This window comes from Arachis stenosperma, chromosome 10, assembly GCF_014773155.1.
Source record: "Arachis stenosperma cultivar V10309 chromosome 10, arast.V10309.gnm1.PFL2, whole genome shotgun sequence".
Lineage (NCBI taxonomy): Eukaryota > Viridiplantae > Streptophyta > Magnoliopsida > Fabales > Fabaceae > Arachis > Arachis stenosperma.
The window spans coordinates 117,265,601-117,281,269 of record NC_080386.1 but is presented as its reverse complement, the minus strand read 5'-3'; the positions used below and the strand labels follow the sequence as shown (position 1 = coordinate 117,281,269).

General features: G+C 39.4%; 1 non-coding gene across 1 annotated transcript; it reads left to right on the top strand.

Annotated features, from left to right (window-relative positions):
• The first annotated feature begins 2,340 nt into the window (after positions 1-2,340).
• On the top strand, positions 2,341-2,444 carry LOC130959692 (small nucleolar RNA R71). Its single transcript, XR_009078760.1, has one exon. It is a non-coding gene; the product is annotated as a small nucleolar RNA R71 (small nucleolar RNA).
• The last annotated feature ends 13,225 nt before the right edge of the window (positions 2,445-15,669 follow it).

Genomic DNA, 15,669 nt, shown 5'->3' with positions numbered 1-15,669 from the left:
AAAAACAACGCTTTTACCACACCAAACTTAAAATGTTTGCTCGTCCTCGAGCAAAAGAAGAAAGAAGAGAGTAGAAGAAGAAGAAATGAGGAAGAGGGAGATGGTGGTGTATTCGGCCAAAGAGGGGGAGAAGTGTTGTTTAGGTTGTGTGGTGAATGGGGGAAGAAGAGAGAGAGTGGTGGTGGGGTCCTGTGGGGTCCACAGATCCTGTGGTGTCAAGGAAAAGTCATCCCTGCACCAAATGGCATCAAAATTCACGTTTTGAGCCATTGCTGGCGTTAAACGCCGGGCTGGTGCCCATTCCTGGCTTTTAACGCCAGGTTCTTGCCCTTTTCTGGCGTTTAACGCCAGTCTGGTGCCCCTTTCTGGCGTTAAACGCCCAGAATGGTGCCAGACTGGGCGTTAAACGCCCAACTGCTAGGCTTACTGGCGTTTGAACGCCAGCAGCATCTTCCTCCAGGGTGTGCTGTTTTTCTTCCTGTTTTTCATTCTGTTTTTGCTTTTTCAATTAATTTTGTGACTTCTTATGATCATCAACCTACAAAATAAAATAAAATAACAAAAGAAAATATGTAAAATATAACATTGGGTTGCCTCCCAACAAGCGCTTCTTTAATGTCAGTAGCTTGACAGAGGGCTCTCATGGAGCCTCACAGATACTCAGAGCAATGTTGGAACCTCCCAACACCAAACTTAGAGTTTGAATGTGGGGGTTCAACACCAAACTTAGAGTTTGGTTGTGGCCTCCCAACACCAAACTTAGAGTTTGACTGTGGGGGCTCTTCTTGACTCTGATTTGAGAGAAGCTCTTCATGCTTCATCTCTATGGTGACAGAGGGATATCCTTGAGCCTTAAACACAAAGGATTCTCCATTCACTTGAATGATCAGTTCACCTCTATCAACATCAATCACAGCCTTTGCTGTGGCTAGGAAAGGTCTGCCAAGGATGATGGTTTCATCCATGCATTTCCCAGTCTCTAGGACTATGAAATCAGTAGGGATGTAATGGTCTTCAACCTTTACCAAAACATTCTCTACAAGTCCATGAGCTTGTTTTCTTGAGTTGTCTGCCATCTCTAATGAGATTCTTGCAGCTTGTACCTCAAAGATCCCTAGCTTCTCCATTACAGAGAGAGGCATGAGGTTTACACTTGACCCTAAGTCACACAGAGCCTTCTTGAAGGTCATGGTGCCTATGGTACAAGGTATTGAAAACTTCCCAGGATCTTGTCTCTTTTGAGGTAATTTCTGCCTAGACAAGTCATCCAGTTCTTTGGTGAGCAAAGGAGGTTCATTCTCCCAAGTCTCATTTCCAAATAACTTGTCATTTAACTTCATGATTGCTCCAAGGTATTTAGCAACTTGCTCTTCAGTGACATACTCATCCTCTTCAGAGGAAGAATACTCATCAGAGCTCATGAAAGGCAGAAGTAAGTCCAATGGAATCTCTATGGTTTCATTTTGAGCCTCAGATTCCCATGGTTCCTCATTAGGGAACTCATTGGAGGTCAGTGCACGCCCATTGAGGTGTTCCTCAGTGGCGTCCACTTCCTCTCCATCCTCTCCAAATTCGGCCATGTTTATGGCTTTGCACTCTCCTTTTGGATTTTCTTCTGTGTTGCTTGGGAGAGTACTTGGAGGGAGTTCAGTAACTTTCTTACTCAGCTGTCCCACTTGTGCCTCCAAATTTCTAATGGAGGACCTTGTTTCAGTCATGAAACTTTGAGTGGTTTTGATTAGATCAGAGACCATGGTTGCTAAGTCAGAGGGGTTCTGCTTAGGATTCTCTGTCTGTTGCTGAGAAGATGATGGAAAAGGTTTGCCATTGTTAAACCTGTTTCTTCCACCATTATTGTTAAAACCTTGTTGAGGTCTCTCTTGATTCTTCCATGAGAGATTTGGGTGATTTCTCCATGAAGAATTATAGGTGTTACCATAGGGTTCTCCTAGGTAATTCACCTCTTCCATTGAAGGGTTCTCAGGATCATAAGCTTCTTCCTCAGATGAAGCATCCTTAGTACTGCTTGGTGCATTTTGCATTCCAGACAGACTTTGAGAAATCAAATTGACTTGTTGAGTCAATATCTTGTTCTGAGCCAGTATGGCATTCAGAGTATCAATCTCAAGAACTCCTTTCTTCTGACTTGTCCCATTGTTCACAGGATTTCTTTCAGAAGTGTACATGAATTGGTTATTTGCAACCATTTCAATTAGTTCCTGAGCCTCTGTAGGCGTCTTCTTCAAATGAAGAGATCCTCCAGCAGAGCTATCCAAAGACATCTTAGATAGTTCAGAGAGACCATCATAGAAAATACCTATGATGCTCCATTCAGAAAGCATGTCAGATGGACATTTTCTGATCAATTGTTTGTATCTTTCCCAAGCTTCATAGAGGGATTCTCCATCCTTCTGTCTAAAGGTTTGGACTTCCACTCTAAGCTTACTCCATTTTTGAGGTGGAAAGAACTTTGCCAAGAAGGCATTGACTAGCTTTTCCCAAGAGCCCAGGCTATCCTTAGGTTGAGAGTCCAACCATATTCTAGCTCTGTCTCTTACAGCAAAAGGGAATAGCATCAGTCTGTAGACCTCAGGGTCAACCCCATTAGTCTTGACTGTGTCACAGATTTGCAAGAACTCAGCTAAAAACTGATGTGGATCTTCCATTGGAAGTCCATGGAACTTGCAATTCTGTTGCAGTAGAGAAACCAACTGAGGCTTAAGCTCAAAGTTGTTTGCTCCAATGGCAGGGATAGAGATGCTTCTCCCATAGAAGTCGGGAGTAGGTGCAGTAAAGTCACCCAGCACCTTCCTTGCATTGTTGGCATTGTTGTTATTTTCGGCTGCCATGAGTTCTTCTTCTTTGAAGAATTCGGTCAGGTCCTCTAAAGAGAGTTGTGCTTTGGCTTCTCTTAGCTCTCTCTTCAAGGTCCTTTCGAGTTCAGGATCAGCTTCAACAAGAATGCCTTTGTCTCTGCTCCTGCTCATATGAAAGAGAAGAGAACAAGAAAATGTGGAATCCTCTATGTCACAGTATAGAGATTCCTTGAGGTGTCAGAGGAAAAGAGAAATAGAAAGAAGAAGGAGAAGAAGAATTCGAACTTTAATTAGATAAGGTTCGAATTGTGCATTGAGAAGGAGTGGTACTCCATAAATAGAAGGATGTGGGAAGAGAGGAAGAAGATTTTCGAAAATTCAATTAAAAAGATTTTGAAAACATTTTGAAAAACACTTAATTGATTTTCGAAAATAAAAGTAAGAAAGAAATCAAGTGACTTTTTGAAAAATTTTGAAATTAGAAGTTAAAAAGATTTGATTGAAAACTTATTTTGAAAAAGATGTGGTTAAGAAGATATGATTGAAAAGATTCGATTTGAAAACCATTTTAAAAGATATGATTTGAAAACAATTTTTAAAAAGATTTGATTTTAAAAATTAATGACTTGCCTAACAAGAAAAGATATGATTCAAACATTAAACCTTTCTCAACAGAAAAGGCAACAAATTTGAGATGTTCAATCAAATCATTAATTGTTAGTAAGTATCTTTGAAAAAAGAAAGAAATTGATTTTGAAAACATTTGATTGAAAAGATATGATTTGAAAAAGATTTGATTTTGAAAAACTTTGAAAACTTAGAAAAATTTGATTTTGAAAACAAAATCTTCCTCCTAGCACCATCCTGGCGTTAAACGCCCAGAATGGTATCCATTCTGGCGTTTAACGCCCAAAATGCACCCTTTTTGGGCGTTAAACGCCCAACCAGGTACCCTGGCTGGCGTTTAAACGCCAGTCTGTCTTCTTCACTGGGCATTTTTGAATGCCCAGCTTTTTCTGTATAATTCCTCTGCAGTATGTTCTGAATCTTCAATTCTTTGTGTTATTGACTTGAAAAGACACAAATTAAAAATATTTTTGGATTTTTTAATAATCAAAATGCAACAAGAATCAAATAACAATGCATGCAAGACACCAAACTTAGCAGTTTGTATACTATTGACACTATATGAGACACATAAACACTCAAGTCAAAAGAATTTAAAGATCAGAGTAAGAAATCATCAAGAATTATTTGAAGATCTTAAGACACACGAATGAATGCATGCAATTGACACCAAACTTAAGATGAGACACTAGACTCAAGCAAGAAATATCAAATATTTTTGGTTTTTATGATTTTGTGAATTTTTTTGTGATTTTCGAAAATTAAGTGGAAAAAGATATCAAAATTCTTAATGAGAATTCCAGGAATCAGTGCAATGCTAGTCTAAGACTCCGGTCCAGGAATTAGACATGGCTTCACAGCCAGCCAAGCTTTCAAAGAAAGCTTCGGTCCAAAACACTAGACATGGCCAAAGGCCAGCCAAGCCTTAGCAGATCACTGTTCCAAAAGCAAGATCAACAAGCTCTTGTGATGATAAGTTGAAACCTCGGTCCAATGAAATTAGACATGGCTTTACAGCCAGCCAGATTTCAATAAATCATCATGAAACTCTAGAATTCATCTTCAAGAATTTCAAAAAAAAAAAATAAATGCCTAATCTAAGCAACAAGATGAACCGTCAGTTGTCCATACACAAGAACAATCCCCGGCAACGGCGCCAAAAACTTGGTGCACGAAATTGTGATCACTACTTTGTCCATATTCGAATAATCCCCGGTAATGGCTCCAAAGACTTGGTGCTCAATACCATGGCATAAACACAACTTCGCACAACTAACCAGCAAGTGCACTGGGTCGTCCAAGTAATAAACCTTACGCGAGTAAGGGTCGATCCCACGGAGATTGGTGGTATGAAGCAAGCTATGGTCACCTTGTAAATCTCAGTCAGGCAGACTCAAATGGGTATAGTGGTAAACGAATAAAGCAATAAGATAAAGATAGAGATACTTATGCATATCATTGGTGAGAGCTTCAGATAAGCGTATGAAGATGCCTTCCCTTCCGTCTCTCTGCTTTCCTACTGCCTTCATCCAATCCTTCTTACTCCTTTCCATGGCAAGCTCGTGTAGGGTTTCACCGTTGTCAGTAGCTACCTCCCATCCTCTCATTGAAAGCGATTGCATATGCCCTGTCACGGTCATAGCGGAATTCATCTGTCGGTTCTCAATCAGGCCGGAATAGAATCCAGTGATTCTTTTGCGTCTGTCACTAACGCCCCGCCCTCAGGAGTTTGAAGCACGTCACAGTCATTCAATCATTGAATCCTACTCAGAATACCACAGACAAGGTTAGACCTTCCGGATTCTCTTGAATGCCGCCATCAGTTCTTGCCTATACCACGAAGATTCCGGTTAAAGAATCCAAGAGATATTCACTAAGCCTCGTATGCTTGTAGAACAAGAGTGGTTGTCAGTCACTTTGTTCATGAGTGAGAATGATGATGAGTGTCACGGATCATCATCTTCATCAAGTTGAAGAACAAGTGATATCTTGGACAAAGAACAAGCGGAATTGAATAGAAGAACAATAGTAATTGCATTAATACTCGAGGTACAGCAGAGCTCCACACCTTAATCTATGGTGTGTAGAAACTCCACCGTTGAAAATACATAAGAACAAGGTCTAGGCATGGCCGAATGGCCAGCCTCCCAGTGATCTAAGATAGCATAAAACTCAAAGATGGCTACCCCGATCTCTAGATACAATAGTAAAAGGTCCTACTTATAGAAAACTAGTAGCCTAGGGTGTACAGAGATGAGTAAATGACATAAAAATCCACTTCCGGGCCCACTTGGTGTGTGCTTGGGCTGAGCAATTGAAGCTTTTTCGTGTAGAGACTCCTCTTGGAGTTAAACGCCAGCTTTTATGCCAATTTGGGCGTTTAACTCCCATTTAGGTGCCAGTTCCGGCGTTTAACGCTGGAATTTCTTGAGGTGATTTTGAACGCCGGTTTGGGCCATCAAATCTTGGGCAAAGTATGGACTATCATATATTGCTGGAAAGCCCAGGATGTCTACTTTCCAACGCCGTTGAGAGCGCGCCGATTGGGCTTCTGTAGCTCCAGAAAATCCACTTCGAGTGCAGGGAGGTCAGAATCCAACAGCATCTGCAGTCCTTTTGAGTCTCTGGATCAGATTTTTGCTCAGGTCCCTCAATTTCAGCCAGAAAATACCTGAAATCACAGAAAAACACACAAACTCATAGTAAAGTCCAGAAAAGTGAATTTTAATTAAAAACTAATAAAAATATACTAAAAACTAACTAGATCACACTAAAAACATACTAAAAACAATGCCAAAAAGCGTACAAATTATCCGCTCATCAGTTCCCAAAAAGAAGAAAGTACCCAGAGGATGGAGAAACAAAAAGATCCCCACTGAAGGTTTCTCCCCAAGAATGAAGGTAGTATTGACTAGCAATCCAGCATGGGTTTATACAGTAATCAGAATCCTCTCTCTAGAGCATATTGAGCTACGTTATGGAGATACAGGAAAAAAGTTCAAAGTAAGGGGTGAAGAGCTGAGCCCCTATGATCCTCCTCCTTAGAGGAGCTGACCGTCAAGCTAGTGACGATAAAGAAGCACTTGTCGGAAAGCAACCCGATAATTTCGTATCCTTAGCTATTTTTATTTTTCGTAGTAGTAATTTTCTTATTTGATTTTTATTGAATTCTTACTAATTTTCTGATCATGCTGCTATTTTATCACAGGAACCGAACACCTCAAGCTCTAAAAAAAAAGGCGCATACGACGCGCAAGCGTCACCGACGCAAACGCGTCGAGCATGTGTGAGTAAAAAAAATAAATTTGACAGAGAGTTGCGCAGGAGTGGCACCAGAATAGAGCCTTTCGCACAAACAATCTCACGCGTTCGCGTACCCCACGCGGGCGCGTCGTTTGTGATTTTCGCCATTCACGCGGGCGCATCATTGACGCAAACATGTGACCTGTAAATTCAACGTAAAAAAGTGTTTGGGCAGAGAGTTGTGCTGGCTAGGGGCAGGAAGTGTGCTAAAAGCACAAATTTGGGCACGTGGACGCGTGACTGACGCGTCCGCGTCAGTTGCACATATGGCCATCCACGCGAGCGCGTGTATGACGCGAACGCATCGTATGAAAATTTGGCTCCCAAGCCATGCGAACAGAAAGTCGCGCAAGCGCGCGGCTGGCTTCGCGCGAATCACACAAAATCCAGGGCACGCAGACGCGTGCCGGACGCTAACGCGTCATTATGAAGAATGTGCGACCCACGCGTACGCGTACGCGTCATTTTGCGCCGCCGAGTTTTTCTTCCTCTCTCTCTCCCAATCCTAATTCTCTCTTATTCTTTTATCCTTTTATTTTTTTTCTTTTTTTCCTCATAATATTTGTCTCTTCTATTTTCAGTTCTTCTTTGCTTGAGGACAAGCAAACCTTTAAGTTTGGTGTTGACGCTACACTTATAGGTATCCAATCGTCAAAAAAAGGGAGGCAAATCATCTTCACGGAGGAGCACAACCTGAAGAATAAAGTGACCGCTAGGATAATTAAGGTGGTTGAGTTCCTTTCATTTTTATTCCTCCCTCTTTTTCTATGTTATGTTCTGGATTTCTGCTATTTTGCTTCGTTTGTTGCATGATCCTTTATTAGTGAGAATCATAGGTCTAGTTTAGTTTTCCCTTAAATGCTTTAATGCTGAAAATATGTTTCATGTATCACTCATTGAACTTGAATCTAAAAAGAAAATAAAAAAAGAAGTGATGTATTGCATGAGAAATTGAGTTAATTTTAAGAATAAGTCTGATATACTTAAACATGGTGGTATTTTCTGTGATTTTTTGAATGCATGATATGAACAGTGCATATTTGAATTTGAATCAAGGGATGTTGATGTATAAGGAACAGGAATTTAGAGAATTATTATGACTTCTCTGAATTAAAAATAAATTTAATCCTTGAAAAAAATATAATTAAAGAAATAAATAATAATATAAGCAAGGTCCAAGGCTCTGAGCATCAATGACTAGGGAGGTCAGACATGATTAAAAGCTTAAAGAGTTATTTTTCTAGTCATATGCTTGTGGTGTGATTGTGTCAAGTAATCCTTGAGACAGAACACCTAGAGTCGAGATCAATTGCATTTAACAGAGTATGCCAAAGGCTTTGAGCACCACTGTCTGGGAGTAATTAAAAGAAAAATCATAACTCAAAGAGAATTCCCCAGTTAAGTGCTTGTGGTATTTCTGTATCAAGTAAAGCTTGAGACAAAACATTTAAAGTCACGGCTAGGCTCAAGGTGCAAAGCACCAAAGAAAAATAAATTAAAGTGAATTTTGCTGTGTTCAAGGATTAAACTGAAATATAAAAGATCAGAGAATTCATAATATTATCCGGATTCTAATTCTGAATGACATTAACATTCTTCTGATTCATAGGAGAGTGAGATGCCAAACCTATTCAGGATTATAGTTATAAACCCCACTATAAAAAGAGATATGACCTTAATTGAACTCTCATTCTCATGCAAATTCACATCCTAAGCCTATATTAGTTTTGGTTGCTTGAGGACAAGCAACAGTTTAAGTTTGGTGTTGTGATGCGTGAGCATCTTGTCTATCTTTTCCTAGTGAATTTGCACTTAAATTGTTGAGTTTAATTAAGAATTAATTATATTTTAGCCACTATGGATGCTATTTTGAGTTTTGTACAATTTTATTTATTTTAGGTAGCATTCGGCAAAATTTGATGGAGTTTTTGCAGCACAAGAATCAAAGGAGATGGCTGCGATGAGCGACGCGCACGCGTGCCTCACGCGTACGCGTGATTTGGAAGTATCCGTGGCGACGCGTATGCGTGACCGACGCGTACGCGTGATTTGAGGAGTTGCTCAGCGACGCGGCCGCGTGACCGATGCGTCCGTGTGACTTGCGAAGAAGACCAGCGACGCGTACGCGTGACTGACGCCTACGCGTAACGTGCGCGATCTGCAGAAATTACAGAAATCGCTGGCATGGATTTTGGGCCGCATTTTGACTTAGTTTTCAGCCCAGAAAATACAGATTAGAAGCTGCAGAATGGACAAAGCAAGTGGTCTCCACCCATCAACTGAAGACTTGTCAATTAAATTCAAATTTAAATTCAAATCTTATCTTTTAAGAAAAGATATTATTTTTAGTTTTAGATAATTAGATTTTAGATTTATTAGGATTAGTTATAAATAGAAACTCTATACATTTAGACAGATACCGGATTGTTACCAGAACCCTTATTTTTTTTCTCTGAACCATGAGCAACTAATCCTTCATTGTTAAGGTTAGGAACCCTGTCTATTTGTATGGATTTATTCATTTGATCTTTCTAATTTAATTCATGTCTTGATTTATATTTCAATAATTGTTTTCGTTCTTCATTTTATGAAATATGGGTGGAATGGAAGTATGACCCATGTTCTAATTGAGTTCTTGTAAAACTTGGAAAAGCTCTTTACTTGAACAACAGCTTGAAAACATATTATACTGAATTTTAATTGTTTGTATTTAACGGAATACGTGACATATAATCCCCTTATTTTTGGATAATTAGAATTCTTTTGGCATATAAACTAAAAATTGATCATCACCCTCTAATTGGAATTAATTGACCAAGAAATTGGCAATTAATGAATTTTAGAGAAGACTAGGAAGGTCTAAGGAATTAGGGTCTAGTCACATATAGTTTGCCATGAAATTAAATCTTGCATGATTAAAATAGTTAGTAAGAAAATAAATCTGGAAAAATAGATAACTCTAAAACCTTAACTATTTTCTTTAATATTTTATTCTCAACTTATTAATCTGCCTGTCTTTGATATTCTGAATTTACACTTAAACTTTTTGAACATCTCAAAACCAATTTCTGCTTGCCTAACTAAGCTTATCACTCAATAACTGTTGCTTAATCCATCAATCCTCGTGGGATCGACCCTTACTCACGTAAGGTATTACTTGGTACGACCCGGTGCACTTGCCGGTTAGTAAGTGTTGGTTATAAAATCCGCACCAGCTTTCATAATGGGAATCCTAACTCAAATTTGCGTAACTTTTTCTCCGTTATCTCGGCTATCAAACTCAGGAACTAAGACATTCGATGTTCCCATTTTTGATTGATACAGAGGTGTTTAGCGTATTATGAAGTCTCATCGTCTCCCAAATGTATAGTCTCGTTAATATCCCCAATAAGTAGTTTGCTCTGATGAGCAAAATGGACTTGATCACTTGATCCACGATTTCCTAACAGCATCACCTTTTGTCCTAAACCTCGACAATCTATTACGAAATCGATAGCTATTCTCCTTTACCTTTAATGTAAAACATTCGACGGTTGTAGTATTTCGAACGGCTTTTGGTGGTCTCTCTTTTCTTTCTCATGCGTCAAAGATGTAATCACATAGATTGCTACTTCATTTTTTTTCTTTCACTTCTGGCTGCTCAAAAATGTCTCCTTGGATTCGTGATATGTTTTAGTAATCTCAGGGTAAATTCGAAAATCCTCTCTTGTAAGTTTCGGACAATAGTTTCTCATTTCAACTTCCAACTTCGACACACAACTCTCTCTTGGTATCCTCCTGATTCAACAGGCTTCAATACTCTTAGTAGCTCCTTATCACCATTTTTGCACTCCCTAAGTCCTCGACTTTACGATCTCTATTTCGGCATTAGGCATATAAACCTCTTCTTAATTCCATTTTTTTTTACCAAACTTTGATATCTTTGGTGGCTCTTTATTGTCTCGTTACGCGTCTTGTATCTCATCGTTACCATGTTGTAAACTGGTAATGGATTTAGTCTGACTCTTCCAACCACGCTCTCATTCTCCAACTTAGAACCTTAACTCATCTAACGTTTCCTCCTTTGGAATTAATGATGCGTGAGCATCTTTTCTATCTTTTCCTAGTGAATTTGCATCTAATTTGTTGAGTTTAATAAAGAATTAATTATCTTTTAGCCAATATAGATGCTACTTTGAGTCTTTTGTAATTTTATTTATTTTAGGTAGCATTCGGCTGGATTTGATGGAGTTTCTGCAGCACAAGAACAAAAGGAGATGGCAGCGAGGAGCGACGCGTACGCGTGTGATGAGCGGATAATTTGTACGCTTTTTGGCATTGTTTTTAGTATGTTTTTAGTATATTCAGTTGAGTTTTTAGTATATCTTTATTAGTTTTTAGTTAAAATACACTTTTCTGGACTTTACTATGAGTTTGTGTGTTTTTCTATGATTTCAGGTATTTTCTGGCTAAAATTGAGGGACCTGAGCAAAAATCTGATTCAGAGACTGAAAAGGACTGCAGATGCTGTTGGATTCTGACCTTCCTGCACTCGAAGTGGATTTTCTGGAGCTACAGAAGCCCAGTTGGCGCGCTCTCAACGGCGTTGGAAAGTAGACATTCTGGGCTTTCCAGCAATATATGATAGTCTATACTTTGCCCAAGATTTGATGGCCCAAACCGGCGTTCAAAGTCACCTTCAGAATTCCCAGCGTTAAACGCCGGAACTGGCACCAAAGTGGGAGTTAAACGCCCAAACTGGCACAAAAGCTGGCGTTTAACTCCAAGAAGAGTCTCTGCACGAAAATGCTTCAATGCTCAGCCCAAGCACAAACCAAGTGGGCCCGGAAGTGGATTTTTATGTCATTTACTCACCTTTGTAATTCTTAAGCTACTAGTTCTCTATAAATAGGACCTTTTACTATTGTATTTTCATCTTTTGATCATATTTTATGATTGAACCCTCTTTGGGAGGCTGGCCTCATGGCTATGCCTAGACCTTGTTCTTATGTATTTTCAACGGTGGAGTTTCTACACACCATAGATTAAGGTGTGGAGCTCTGCTGTACCTCGAGTATTAATGCAATTACTATTGTTCTTCTATTCAATTCCGCTTGTTCTTGTTCTAAGATATCACTTGTTCTTCAACTTGATGAATGTGATGATCCGTGACACTCATCATCATTCTCACCTATGAACGTGTGCCTGACAACCACCTCCGTTCTACCTTAGATTGGGTGGATATCTCTTGGATTCTTTAACCGGAGTCTTCGTGGTATAAGCTAGAACTGATGGCGGCATTCAAGAGAATCCGGAAGGTCTAAACCTTGTCTGTGGTATTCTGAGTAGGATTCAATGATTGAATGACTGTGACGAGCTTCAAACTCCTGAGGGCGGGGCGTTAGTGACAGACGCAAAAGAATCACTGGATTCTATTCCGGCCTGATTGAGAACCGACAGATGGATAGCCGTGCCGTGACAGGGTGCGTTGAACATTTCCACTGAGAGGATGGGAGGTAGCCACTGACAACGGTGAAACCCTTGCATACAGCTTGCCATGGAAAGGAGTAAGAAGGATTGGATGAAGACAGTAGGAAAGCAGAGAGGCGGAAGGGACAAGCATCTTCATACGCTTATCTGAAATTCTCACCAATGAACTGCATAAGTATCTCTATCTTTATCCTTATGTTTTATTCGTATATCATCCTTACCCAATTGAGTTTGCCTGACTAAGATTTACAAGGTGACCATAGCTTGCTTCATACCAACAATCTCTGTGGGATCGACCCTTACTCGCGTAAGGTTTATTACTTGGACGACCCAGTACACTTGCTGGTTAGTTGTGCGAAGTTGTGATAAAGAGTTGAGATTGCAATGAGCGTACCATGTTGATGGCGCCATTGATGATCACAATTTCGCATACCAAGTTTTTGGCGCCGTTGCCGGGGATTGTTTCGAGTATGGACAACTGACGGTTCATCTTGTTGCTTAGATTAGGTATTTTTCTTCAGAGTTCTTAAGAATGAATTCTAGTGTTTCAAGGTGATGTTCTTATCATCACCAAAGCTGATTGATTATCATCAATTTAGCTCTTGAATGCAATATCCTGCTGAAGCTTGGCTATTCATGTCTAATTCCTTTAGACTGAAGCTTTAGACTAACATTGCATGATTCCTGGAATTCTCATTAAGAATTTTGATACATTTATTTTCTTCTTCCACTTAAATTTCGAAAAAACAAAAAAAAAATATATATTTTACAAAATCATAAAAACCAAAAATATTTTATGTTTCTTGTTTGAGTCTAGTGTCTTATTTTAAGTTTGGTGTCTTGCATGCATTGTTTATTTGATCTTGGTTCTATTTTCAAGTCAATAGTACAGGGAACTGAAGATTCAGAACATGCAGCAGAGGAATTATACAGAAAAAGCTGGGCGTTCAAAACGCCCAGTGAAAAAGGCAGACTGGCGTTTAAACGCCAGCCAGGGTGCCTGGTTGGGCGTTTAACGCCCAAAAGGGTAGTGCATTGGGCGTTAAACGCCAGAATGTGCACCATTCTGGGCGTTTAACGCCAGGATGGCACAAGAGGGAAGATTTTGTTTTTAATGCAAATTTTTTTCAAGTTTTCAAGGTTTTTCAAAATCAAATATTTTTCAAATCAAATCTTTTCAATCAAATGTTTTCAAAATCAATTTCTTTCCTTTTTCAAAGATACTTGCTATCAATTAATGATTTGATTCAACATTTCAAGTATGTTGCCTTTTCTGTTGAGAAAGGTTTAATGTCTGAATCATATCTTTTCTTGTTAGTCAAGTTATTATTTTTTAAAATCAAATCTTTTTAAATTGTTTTTCAAATCATATCTTTTCAATCATATCTTTTTAAAACCATGACTTTTCAATCATATCTTTTTAATCACATCTTTTTCAAAATAGTTTTTAATCATATCTTTTTTATTTCTAATTTCAAAATCTTTTTCAAAAAATTACTTGATTTCTTTCCCACTCTTGATTTTCGAAAATCAATTAAAGTTTTTCAAAATGTTTTTAAAATCTTTTTAATTTAATTTTCGAAATTTCTTCCCCTCTTCTTACATTCTTCTATTTATGGAGTAACACTCCTCCTCAATGCACAATTCGAACTTGGTGCACGAAATTGTGATCACTACAACTTCGCACAACTAACCAGCAAGTGTACTAGGTCGTCCAAGTAATAAACCTTACGCGAGTAAGGGTCGATCCCTCAGAGATTGTTGGTATGAAACAAGCTATGGTCACCTTGTAAATCTCAGTCAGGCAGACTCAAATGGGTATAGATGATGAATAAAGTATAAAGATAAAGATAGAGATACTTATGTATATCATTGGTGAGAGCTTCAGATAAGCGTATGAAGATGCCTTCCCTTCCGTCTCTCTGCTTTCCTACTGTCTTCATCCAATCCTTCTTACTCCTTTCCATGGCAAGCTTATGCAAGGGTTTCACCGTTGTCAGTGGCTACCTCCCATCCTCTCAGTGAAAATGTTCATATGCTCTGTCACAGCATATGGCTAATCAGCTGTCGGTTCTCGGTCAGGCCGGAATAGAATCCAGTGATTCTTTTGCGTCTGTCACTAACGCCCCGCCTGCTAGGAGTTTGAAGCACGTCACAGTCATTCAATCATTGAATCCTACTCAGAATACCACAGACAAGGTTAGACCTTCCGGATTCTCTTGAATGCCGCCTTCAGTTCTCGCCTATACCACGAAGACTCTAATCTCACGGAATGGCTGGCTCGTTTGTCAGGCGAGCACTCGGTTGTCAGGCGATCAACCATGCATCGTGTATCAGGAATCCAAGAGATATTCACTAGAGCCTCGTATGCTTGTAGAACAAGAGTGGTTGTCAGTCACTTTGTTCATGAGTGAGAATGATGATGAGTGTCACGGATCATCACATTCATCAAGTTGAAGAACAAGTGATATCTTGGACAAAGAACAAGCGGAATTGAATAGAAGAACAATAGTAATTGCATTAATACTCGAGGTACAGCAGAGCTCCACACCTTAATCTATGGTGTGTAGAAACTCCACCGTTGAAAATACATAAGAACAAGGTCTAGGCATGGCCGTGAGGCCAGCCTCCCAATGATCTAAGATAGCATAAAACTTAAAGATAGCTACCAAGATGTCAAATACAATAGTAAAAGGTCCTACTTATAGAAAACTAGTAGCCTAAGGTGTACAAAGATGAGTAAATGACATAGAAATCCACTTCCGGGCCCACTTGGTGTGTGCTTGGGCTGAGCAATGAAGCATTTTCGTGTAGAGACTCTCCTTGGAGTTAAACGCCAGCTTTGGTGCCAGTTTGGGCGTTTAACTCCCATTCTTGTGCCAGTTCCGGCGTTTAACGCTGGAATTCCTGAGGGTGACTTTGAACGCCGGTTTGGGCCATCAAATCTTGGGCAAAGTATAGACTATCATATATTGCTGGAAAGCCCAGAATGTCTACTTTCCAACGCCGTTGAGAGCGCGCCAATTGGGCTTCTGTAGCTCCAGAAAATCCACTTCGAGTGCAGGGAGGTCAGAATCCAACAGCATCTGCAGTCCTTTTCAGTCTCTGAATCAGATTTTTGCTCAGGTCCCTCAATTTCAGCCAGAAAATACCTGAAATCACAGAAAAATACACAAACTCATAGTAAAGTCCAGAAAAGTAAATTTTAACTAAAAACTAATAAAAATATACTAAGAACTCAACTAAAACTACCAAAAACATACTAAAAACAATGCCAAAAAGGGTACAAATTATCCGCTCATCACAACACCAAACTTAAATTGTTGCTTGTCCCCAAGCAACTGAAGATCAAATAAGATAAAAAGAAGAGAATATGCAATGAACTCCAAAAACATCTATGAAGATCAGTATTAATTAGATGAGCGGGGCTTTTAGCTTTTTGCCTCTGAATAGT